Consider the following 11,135-nt stretch of genomic DNA (forward strand, 5'->3'; position numbering starts at 1 on the left):
TGCTGTAGCAAAATACCAAAACTGCTCAGTTATGGGGATTGAAATCCAAAATCAAGATGCTGGCAGTGTTGGTTCCTTCTGGAGTTTCTGAAGAAAATCTGCTTCATGTATTTCTCCTGGCTTCTGGTGGGTTTGGCAATCTTTATCATTTCTTGGATGTTGCATGTATTATTCCCATTTCTAAGTAGTTTTTCACATAGTAGTCTCAATTCTATAAGCCTTCATGTCTTCACATGACCTCCTTATATGGACACCAGTAACTAGACTTAATCCAGCATGACACTCTCTTAATTACGTGAAAACACTGTATGTCCAAATAAGGAAAGAGCACACTCTGATGTTTCTGGTAAAAATGAATATGAGGGGACATTCTTCAGCTCCATTCAAGTTCTTTACAAAGCTATCACAAAAGATTACCAAAGAAAAATGTGTATTATATATGCCAAACTTAATATATGAAGAGTATACATTTACCAGGAGTCTTCAAAAAGCTCATGAAAATACATATTATGAAAATATCATGTATAGATTTATAAATGTTTTCCAATAAAATAAACGTTCTCTATGTATAGATGCTTAATTATTTATTTGAATGGTAGTGATCGATAGAGATGCTAGATTGATACATAGATAGATGCTAGATAGATTTCTTACATCTGCTGGTTGACTCTTAAATGCTAGCAACAGCTGACGCTGGGTCAGGTCAAAGCCAAGAGCTCAGAACTCCATCCAGGTCTCCCACATGGGTAGCAGGGACTCAAGTACTTGAGTCATCACCTGCTGCCTCACATGATGTGCATTAGCAGGAAGCTGGAACTGGAAGTTTACCCAGGACTCAAACCCAAGCATTTGGATATGGGATGCAGACATCATAAGTAGTGTCTTGACTGCTACAGTAAGAGCCTTCTCTTTTGATTCCACTTTCCCATAAAAACTTTATATGTAATTTTTAAAAACTTATTTCTGTTCATCTATTTGAAAGAGAGGAGGAAGAAGAGGTAGAGGAAGAGGTAAGGGATGGGGGTGTGTGTAAAGGGAGTGCGTGCAGAGAGAGAGAGAGAGAGAGAGAGAGAGAGGGAGATTGAGATCAAGATCTCCCATCTGTGGATTTACCCTCCATATGCCTGCAACAGCCAAGGCTGGGTCAGTCCAAAGCCAGAATTCTGGAACTCCAACTGAGTCTCCCACATTGATGTCAGGGCTCCAAACTCTTCTGCCATTATCTGCTGCCTCTGAGAATGCAATAGCAGGAAGTTGAATGGGAAGTAGAGTAGCCAGCACTCAAACTGGTACTCATACGGGATACAGGTATCCTAAGAGGTAACTTTATTTATTGACACACAATGCCTGCCTCTTAAATGAACTTTTTGAATTACCATCAATTTTTCTTCTAACATTGGATTTGTTGCAGTCATCTTAAATGCTTGGCCACTCAAAATATGACTAAATTTTATTTCACTGTTCCAATAATCACATCATAGATATCAGTCATTGCTATGACTCAAACATTTCTATTTAATAGTTTAATAACTAATGTTTAATGTCAAATGATTTTTCAACCTAGTATATCTTAATTTTTTTATTCATTGTTTCCCTCTACTAAAATTCTAAAATAGCTGCCTTGTTGGAGGCATTTGGGGGAATGAACCATCAGTTAGATGATCTCTCTTTCTCGATATCTATAGCTGTCACTTTCTTTCAAATAAGTAAAATGAAAAAAATAAACTTTGTTAAATGATGCTTTAGAATGTAACAAATATTAGAAACTTTTTAAAATCATTGTATCTTTTCAAAGGCCATTCATTGTACATGAATGATGTACTTGTATGAATGAGAGAAAAGGAGAGAGAAGATGTGAGTTTGTGTGACTGTATATGATTTTTATGTATTGTGTAGAGGTAGACACAAGCTTTTTATCTGGTGGCTGCCTTAAAAATAGGATGCTAGGCTATTAAGAAAGGGAAATATTGATTTTCCATCAGTAAAACAGCTTTCATTTGTCTGCATGAAGGTAGTGGTCAAAAATTGGCTAAAGTTTAGATTAAAACTGTTTGTTATTCAGATAAAATATTTAAAATATCTATTACGTAGCTAGAAATAGAATTTCCATTTAAACATCAGCCACAGAAAATTCCACTAATAGAATTAGGAAAGACAACTAGCTGCTGTATTCCAAAAGTAAACATCATGTTTTGACCTAATTTTAAATAGTATGATCTTACACAATCAATTTTAGGTGAATGTTGGTACATGGAGAGTATCTTGTTATATTTTTTCCATGCAAGTAAATTGTGCTAATAGAAATAAATGAGTATGGAAAATCTTTGATTTTTTTTGAAAAACTTTATATGAGAATGTTAAGAGGTGAATATGGAGGAAGCCCCTGAGAGAGCAGAGGATATTCCTTTTGAGGAATAGTATTTTTTGGAATTATGAGGTAGAGTTACTATGAAAGCCTGTGTTTTCTTTTAGTGGTGATGGTACTAGTAACTTTTCTTATTGGGACATTACTATGTTTTCTGAATATTTCAATTACAAACAAATAATATTTTATAATTAGAAAAATTTACACTGGTAGGGAGCATACCTTGTTATATGAATTTTTCAAAGTCTATGACATGCAATAAATGAAAAATAATTCAGATGACCTGAATTTTTCTCAGAATATTGCTGGGTCAATTATAATCATGTAATTATTTCTGGTCCTGGCTACACTCCCATTGATACTAGGACCCACTCAGGCAGGTGTGCATATATGTCAATCTGATATTGAAGGAAATAGTGCCCAGCAAATGGGAAAGAGAATTCACTGTATGATTGACTGTTTAGTACAATAATTCTAGGTCTGCGAGTTTTATTTCATTTAGACTTTAAAATTTTCTCAGATATAAAGTATCCATCCTTTTGTGACATATTTGATAGGGTTGTTTTCTACTTTAAACCCACACATAGGGGATCTCCCCATTAGTTAAACTAATGTAGCCCAGACTAATATAAATTATTGCCAGCAGCAGCAAAGTATTACTGAAGAAATAAAAATGACTGGTAAAAAAAGCTAATAACAGTTAAAGATATTAAGGAACAAAACTAACATAAAACAATAGCACATATTTTCAGCTGAGATTTGAAGACATGAAGTGCATAAGAAAATGCAGTTTTTTATGAAATATAATATATATGTTCTTTTATTTTTATCACATGGAATACTTGCTTTTATTTATGTATATTTTTCACATTAGACTCCAAAATAGTTACATGCAATGGAGATTATGGGAGGATTCAGAATGACTTCAGACATTTAATTTTCTGTTTTAAAAAATCACTAAAATGGCAAATTCTATACTCTGTTATATACTGCATTAAAAATGCTTTTGTATGCCCTAGCATATTCTGAATTTTGTAAACAAAACAGTATTTGCCTTTTCTCCAAAACTGTTTTGCTTTTCTTCTGAAAATGAAGAGCTATTGTTCAGAGCATAACATATAAATGCGTACATCAAAACAATAATGTTCAACTAAGGATACATGAGGGTAAAAAGTAATCTTGTTTTGTACTTTTTTTAAAGTTTACATTGTAAATCCTTTTATTTTATTTTATATTTTTATTTTTAACTTTTTGTTTATAAAAGGAACAGATTTCATGTATTTACCATATACCATCTTTTCATTTATTGTTATTTTAATTAATTTTTAACAGATTCAATATGATTTGTATATACAAGTCTAAGAACATAGTGATTCTCCCTTCTTCCCTCCCTCCTTCCATCTATCCTTCCTTTTTATTAGTTTTTGAGAGAGCATATTTTAAATTTACATTATAATAGCCCGGCGCCGGGGCTCACTAGGCTAATCCTCCTCCTTGCGGCGCCGGCACACCGGGTTCTAGTCCCGGTCGGGGCGCCAGATTCTGTCCCAGTTGCTCCTCTTCCATGCCAGCTCTCTGCTGTGGCCTGGGAGGGCAGTAGAGGATGGCCCAAGTGCTTGGACCCTGCACCCCATGGGAGACCAGGATAAGTACCTGGCTCCTGCCTTCGGATCAGCGCCGTGCACTGGCCGTGGCGGCCATTGGAGGGTGAACCAATGGCAAAGGAAGACCTTTCTCTCTGTCTCTCTCTCTCTCTCACTGTCTACTCTGCCTGTCAAAAAATAAAAAATAAAAAAAATTACATTATAATAGAAAGGCTTGATGCTTTGCCTTCATTTAGAAAACAGTTGAGTTTATGTAGTTCTAGTTCCTTATCCACTATTTACTAGCTAGTTAATTCAATCTGAGCCATTAAAATTGAGATGTGTGATGCTTAGATTTAGGTATTGATTTGTCTTGATTAAAGGATACCCACATAGTTGAGGAAGCACCATTTCTGGGTATGTCTGTGAGAGTGTTTGTGGGAAAGATTGACATTTGAATCAATGAATTGAGAAAGGGAGATTAACCCTCAGTGTGGATGAGCACCATCCAATCAGCTAAGGGTCCATGTAGAACACAAGACAGAAGAATGGCAAATTCATGACTGTTTCTGGAGCTGGGAAACCCTTCCTCTTCTGCTCCTGGGTAACAGAATTCCAAGTTGTCTGCCTTTTGGACTCAAGGACTTACACTAACAGCTCCTGCTGTTCTAAGATCTTTAGATCTACACTGAGCCACATTACCAGGTTCCCTTATTTTTCTTTTTTTATTATTTTTTTATTTTTTTAACTTTTATTTAATGAATATAAATTTCCAAAGTACAGCTTATGGATTACAATGGCTCCCCCCCCCATAAAGTCCCTCCCACCGGCAACCCTCCATTTGCGACTCCCTCTCCCCTTCCATTCATATCAAGATTCATTTTCCATTCTCTTTATATACAGAAGATCAGTTTAGCATACATTAAGTAAAGATTTCAACAGTTTGTTTCCACACAGAAACATAAAGTGAAAAATACTGTTTGAGTACTAGTTATAGCATTAAATCACAATGTACAGCACAATAAGGACAGAGATCCTACATGAGGAGTAAGTGCACAGTGACTCCTGTTGTTGACTTAACAAATTGACACTCTTGTTTATGGCATCAGTAATCACCCTAGGCTCTTGTCATGAGCTGCCAAGGCTATGGAAGCCCCCTGAGTTCACCGACTCTGATCATATTTAGACAAGGCCATGGTCAAAGTGGAAGTTCTCTCCTCCCTTCAGAGAAAGGTACCTCCTTCTTTGATGACCCGTTCTTTCCACTGGGATCTCACTCGCAGAGATCTTTCATTTAGATTTTTTTTCCCCCAGAGTGTCTTGACTTTCCATGCCTGAAATACTCTCATGGGCCTTTCAGCTGGATCCGCATGCCTTAAGGGTTGATTCTGAGGCCAGAGTGCTGTTTAGGATATCTGCCTTTCTATGGGTCTGCTGTGTATCTCACTTCCCATGTTGGGTCGTTCTCTCCCTTTTTGATTCTATCGGCTAGTATTTGCAGACACTATTCTTGTTTATATGATCCCTTTGGTTCTTAGTCCTATCATTATGATCAATTGTGAACAGAAATTGGTCACTGGGACTAGTGAGATGGCATTGGTACATGTCATCTTGATGGGATTGAATTGGAATCCCCTGGTATGTTTCTAACACTACCGTTTGAGGTAAGTCAGCTTGAGCATGTCCCGAATTGCACATCTCTTCCCTCTCTTATTCCCACTCTTATATTTAACAGTGATCACTTTTCAGTTAAGTTTCAGCACTTAAGAAGAATTGTGTATTGATTACAGTATTCAACCAAAAGTATTAAGTAGAACAAACAAAAAAAATACTAAGAGTGATAACATTTTAAGTTGCTCATCAACAGTCGGTGAGGGCTGATCAAGTCACCGTTTCTCATGGTGTTCATTTCACTTTAACAGGTTTCCATTTTGGTGCTCAGTTAGTTGTCACTGATCAGGGAGAACATATGGTATTTGTCCCTTTGGGATTGGCTTATTTCACTCAGCATAATGTTTTCCAAATTCCTAACAGTGATCACTTTTCAGTTAAAATTTAAACACCTAAGAATAATTGTGTGTTAATTACAGAGTTCAACCAATGGTACTAGAACAAAAAAAATACTAAAATGGATATAGTATTACATTGTACATCAACCATCAGGACAAGAGCTGATCAAGTCACTGTTTCTCATAGTGTCCATTTCACTTCAACAAGTTTCCCCTTCGGTGCTCAGTCAGATTCCCTTATTTTTCTATTTGGAGATGACTTTAATGAGACTTCTCCACTTCCTTGATCATGTGCACCAATTATCTAATGGGAACCATCTCCCACCATGTCTGTATGTATATATGTATGTATGTATGTATCTGCTTACCCACCTACCTATCATCATCCTCATCCTCTATCTACCTATCATCTATCATCCCATTGGTTCTTTCTGGTGAACCCTGATTTGAGAGTTCATTGTGATTGTTATAATTTTTTTTTATTTTTGAAGTATTTTTTCATTTATTTGAAATTTTTAATTAATATCCAATATTTTCACATTTTTATGGAATACAAGGAAAATTGCTACTGTATATACAGAGTATCAGCAGTCTAGTAATGCAACTAGTCTTTCATTTCTTTATGTTTCTTTGTGTTTGGAGCCTACTAGCTCTTCGCTTACTGTGCTTTATACAGAATATAAAATGTCGTTGAGAACTATTGTCTCCCTGCTATGCTGTGGAGCACTCAAACTTGTTACTCTGATTGTGGATTGATAGCCATTATCTAACCTTCCTCAATCCCACCTCCCCTGTATTCCAGCCTCTATTAATCACTATGTTAAGTTCAGATCTACTTTTTTAAAACTTCTGCTTGTGGGAGAGAACATGAGAAATTTGTTTGGAGAGCTTACTTCACTCAATATAATAACATCCAAATCTATTCATTTTGCTGACTAATTTCATTCTATTTTTTGGTTGAAAATTATTGCATTGTGTGTATACACCATGTTTTCTTTATCCATTCATTTACTGATGGTTACTTACATTCCTTCTGTATTTTGGATGTTGTGAGTAGTGCTGCAATATATGTGAGTGCAGGTATCTTTTTCAGATTTTTTTTTTCCTTTCCTCTAAATGTATAACCAGAAGTGGGATAACTGGGTTATATGGTATGTTCATTTTAAGTTTTTTGATGAAACTCCCTACTATTCTGCATAAATGAATTTGCATTCCACTAACAGTGTATTTGCGTTCCCTTTCTCCACATTCTCACAGCATCATTAATTATTTGTCTTTTTGATACTAGCCCTTCTAACAATGCCTCATTGCATTTTAGATTTGCAGTTCCCTGATAGTAAAACTATACACTTTTCCATGTTAACAATATTGAGCACTTTTTTGGGGCAGTGTTTTTTTTTTTCTTCTTTTGAGAAGTGTCAATTTAGAGCCTTTGGATGTTTCTTAGCTGGATTGTTTTGTTGTTGTAGTTGAGTTTTCTGAGTTGCTTATATATTCAGGACATTAATCCTTTGTTGAATGAATACTGCAAACTATGAGACAATGGTAAATAACCATAGGGGAAACACTGAGGCATAGGCAATACTTTTATGTATATGGCCTTAGAAGCACAGTCAAAAAAAGCAAAAATCAATGAACGGGATTTTATCAATTTAAGAAACTCTGTACAAGAGGAATAATCAAAGGAACAGAAAGGGAACACAAAAGGAGAATATACAATATTATTTTTATATATCATAAGCAAATAAATATAATGGATAAATTAAAATAGTAATAGGACATGAAGAAAGCTAAGTATTTTAAAAACAGTTAAACAGATTGTCAAAATTGGTTTCTATTTGCACAATAAACTATAATATACAGAAACTTCACTTGGGATGATATATATGCATGAAAATACTAATATTATTGGCTACATTCATATAAACTTATCAAGTCACAGATGATAGGACAAACATCTTTATGTTAAAATTGCTAAATTGTTTAATAATGTTTATGGTTAATTATTTCATGTATGAAACATCAAATTTCCTTCTAGAAGACTACTCTGTGGGGATCAGTCATTACCAGTCAGTAATCAATCATCATTGTTTTGACAGAGAGCAATAAATGGTTACAGCAGAAAACTAGTTACATTTATGTGGCTATCTTAACAAAGATGAATCACACATGATGGTATCAGATCATCTCTTTTGTGCTGTCTTGTCAGTAGGCATGTCATAGGATTCTATCCATTTTATTTCCTTAGGAACATAAAGATACAGGATTTATCTTGTCGCTTATAAAATCCTAAACTAAGACTCAGAGATGAAAAGAGCTTGCCAAAAGTGTCTCCACTAACCAGTCACAAGTCCAAGTCTTGGGTAAGGTTCTTGGGTAAGTACATTTTCAATTATACATGTTTTTGGATGTTAGGAATGGAACAATCACAACTGGAATAACATTGCACAGTTATGGTGATTCTTTTGATGTTGGCAACATTACCCTAGGGATAGTAAAGTGAATCATTACAGTCATGTGCATTCATTGAATACTAAAAAGTGAATTGACATGTCTGGATACATGGGGGTCCAAAATTTCTATCAGTGGCTCCAAAGCAGATGTTTGTACTACTCCACACATGTACAAAAATTCAGATAGAAAAATGTAAAACTGTTATTAACTTTGAACAGAAAGATTAACCATTACTAAAACAAGTAGACAAAATTTATATATTTAATTAATTAAATGTATGCATATTAGATATTCATGCTTTAGCTATTCATAGTCTCTTGTATTTCCATATGAATTTTGGCATTTTTTTTTCCAGATCTGAGAAGAATGGCCTCTGTATTTTTGTTGGTATCATGTCAAATCTCTAAATGGCTTTTGGTAGTATGGAGAATTTGATGATATTGATTCTTCCAATCCATGAATATGGAAATTTTTTCCATTTTTTTCGGTCTTCTTCTATTTCTTTCTTTAATGTTTTGTAATTTTCATCATAGAGATATTTTACCTCATTTGTTAGATTTATTCCATCCTTAGTTAAATTATTTTTGATAGTTATTGTGAGTGGGATTGATCTTAGAAGTTGTTTCTCAGTCATGGCTTTGTCTGTGTATACAAAAGCTATTGATCCTTTTTTGTTAATTTTATATCCTGCCACTTTACCAAACTCTTTAAGATATCCAACAGTTTCTTAGTGGAGTCTTTTGTGTCTCTTATATATAGAATCATGTCATCTGTAAATAGGGATAGTTTGACTTCTTCCTTCCCAATTCGTATCTATTTGATGTCTTTTTCTTGCTTAATGGTTCTGGCTAAAGCTTCCGGTATTATATTTAATAGTAATTGTGAGAGCGGCCATCCAACTATGGTTCCAGATCTTAGTAAGAAAGCTCCCAAATTTTCCGCATTCAGTAAGATGCTGACTGTTGGTTTGTCATAAATTGCCATGATTATATTGAGGAATGTTTTTTCTATACCCAATTTGCTTAAGGTTTTCATCATGAAAGGATATTGTATTTTATCAAATGCTTTCTATGCATCTATTGAGATACTCATATAGTTTTTGTTCTTCAGGTTATTAATGTGATATATGACTTTTATTGATTTGCAAATGTTGAACCATCCCTGCATTCCACGGATAAATGCTACTTGGTTCAGTTGAATGATCATTCTGATGTGTTGTTTGACTTGATTGGCTGATATTTTGTTGATGATGTTACTTCTATATTCATCAGAGAAACCAGTCTATAGTCCTCATTCTCTGTTACCTTTTTCTGGTTTAGGAATTAAGGTGATGCTGACTTCATGGAAGGAGTTTGGGAGGTTTTCCTTCCTTTCAATTGCTTTGAATAGCTTGAGAAGACTTGGAATTAGTTCTTTAAATGTCTGGTATAATTCAGCAGTGAAGCCATCCTGTCCTGGGCTTTTCTTTTTGGGGAAGGTCTTTATTACTGATTCAATATCTGTCCTGATGATTGGTCTGTTTAGGTTTTCTATATCTTCATGACACAATCTTTATAGTATGTGTCTAGGAATCTATCCATTTCTTCTAGGCTTCACAATTTGTTGGCATACAGCCTTTTGTGATAATTCCTGATAATTCTTTTTGTTTCTGTGTTATCTGTTGTTACATTTCCTTTTTAATTACTCATTTTTATTGATTTGAGTCTTCTCCCTCTTCTTCTTCTTCTTCTTCTTTTTTTTTTTTTTTTTTGGTTAGTTGGGCCAATGGTGTATCAATTTTCTTTATTTTTTTCAAAAAACAGCTTATCATTTCACTGATCTTTTTCTATTTTTTTTGCTTCAATTTTGTTTATTTCTCCTCTAATTCTAATTATTTCTTTTCTCCTTCTAATTTGGTGTTTGTTTTTTTTTTATTTTTCAAAGTCCTTGAGATGCATTGATATTTAAAATTACAGCTACAGAGAAAAGGAGATACAAACACACACATACAAGGAGAGAGGGACAGGGAGAGGGAGAGGGAGAGGGAGAGCGAGAATGAGAGTGAGATCAAGAGTTTTTCTATCCACTGGTTTACTCCCAAGATGGCCACATTGGCCATGGCTGGGCCAAGCCAGGATCCAGGAACTTCTTCTAGGTCTCTCACATAGGTGGCAAAGGCTCAAACACTTAGACTTTCTCCTGATCCTTTACAAGGGAGTTGGTTTGGAAGTAGGGCAGCTAGGATGGGAACTGGTGCCAGTGTGGGATGCCAGCATGTTAGGTTGTGGCTTTAACTGCTATGCCAATTATGTTCTTGTTGTTCTTTCTCTCTTCTGCTTCATCAAGCCCTGGGTGGATAAGGTTTCCCCATCCCTGCCTATTTGAGTTCCTAGCACTTTCACTATTAATGGACACTACAAACATGCTTTGTAACCCAGTTTTCTTCCTCTCCCCAATTCCACTTAATTTCTTAAATCTGACTGTTGGGGAAAAATAGTATGTGATAAAATGATTGATATTTAAAATATTTGTTACTGCTAACCTACATAGCATAAATAAATTAGAGTTCAATGTAATCCCCTTTTTATTGACTGCTTAGCAAATTTCAGACTGAGCTGCCAAGGACGTAATGATTCATGGAGTCCACAACACAGTGCTTAGTATAGGACTATTCTCAGTGTTTGGTGTTCAATGAATGTTGATTAACTGGATTAAAATGTAAGCTTTACTGATAGCATTTCAATG

This window comes from Oryctolagus cuniculus, chromosome 1 (genome assembly GCF_964237555.1).
Source record: "Oryctolagus cuniculus chromosome 1, mOryCun1.1, whole genome shotgun sequence".
Taxonomy (NCBI): Eukaryota; Metazoa; Chordata; class Mammalia; order Lagomorpha; family Leporidae; genus Oryctolagus; species Oryctolagus cuniculus.